Consider the following 920-nt stretch of genomic DNA (forward strand, 5'->3'; position numbering starts at 1 on the left):
TTCTTACGTCTTTTGTAAGTGAGAACAATAGTCTTTCAGGATACAAAACACCCATTGAGGCTTTGAAACACCCAATGTAGATGTGGCTAAGAAGAGTCACAAATGGCCGAGACACTGCTCCATACAGGACTCACGTGTGGTCATCGCCCTCCTAATCGAAAGACTCCATCTTGGGACCTGGAACAACATGACTTTTTAATCAATATTTTGTCCTCAATGTTATCAAGGTCTGATGTTGGAGCCCTGTGGTGTTTTTCCCCGCCCCTAGCATGTTGGTTTGGAAAGGTTTAGGGACTTTAGTAGCGGTTCTGTACTTTGGTTTTCTGTTTGTGGTGGTCTTCATAGACTTGCATTCTTCCCCAGGAAGACTCTTGCCAGTATCACGTGCATGGGAAAGGTTGCAAACCGTGCGTTTTGGAAGGTTAAGTGGGGGTTCTTTCCCTCTGTGTCGTTGTGCAAGAAGTGTCACATAGTACCTGTGGCCTTTCAGGGACTCTGTTTTTCTCTGGTGCCTTAGCGACGGCAGCAACCATTTTTTTTTTTTAGTTTCCTGAAAACAAACAAACAAAAAAACAGTTTAACAGTTTAACCTCCTTCCCTCCATTCATTGCTCTCAGAGCTGTGATCACTGGTTTTCCTTTTGGAAGCCACCTCCACTGACACCCCCATTTGTCTACACCTCCTCCCCTTACTTCTTATGTGTATTATTATTATTTTTTGGTCTCTCGCCTTCCTCCCGCGTTTCATTTGCAGTCAGAACCGTGAAAGGGCAGGTCTGTCTCTGGTTTGGCATCACTGAGTTTTTCCCATGCATCTGCCCCAGAGCTGCTCGGGTGTGAGACAGATCTCCCTACAATAGGCTTGCTCCCACTGTCTGTACAGTTTAATAGGTGCTGGCATGTTGGAGGTTACCCATGAGT

This window comes from Vicugna pacos, chromosome 3, assembly GCF_048564905.1.
Source record: "Vicugna pacos chromosome 3, VicPac4, whole genome shotgun sequence".
Lineage (NCBI taxonomy): Eukaryota > Metazoa > Chordata > Mammalia > Artiodactyla > Camelidae > Vicugna > Vicugna pacos.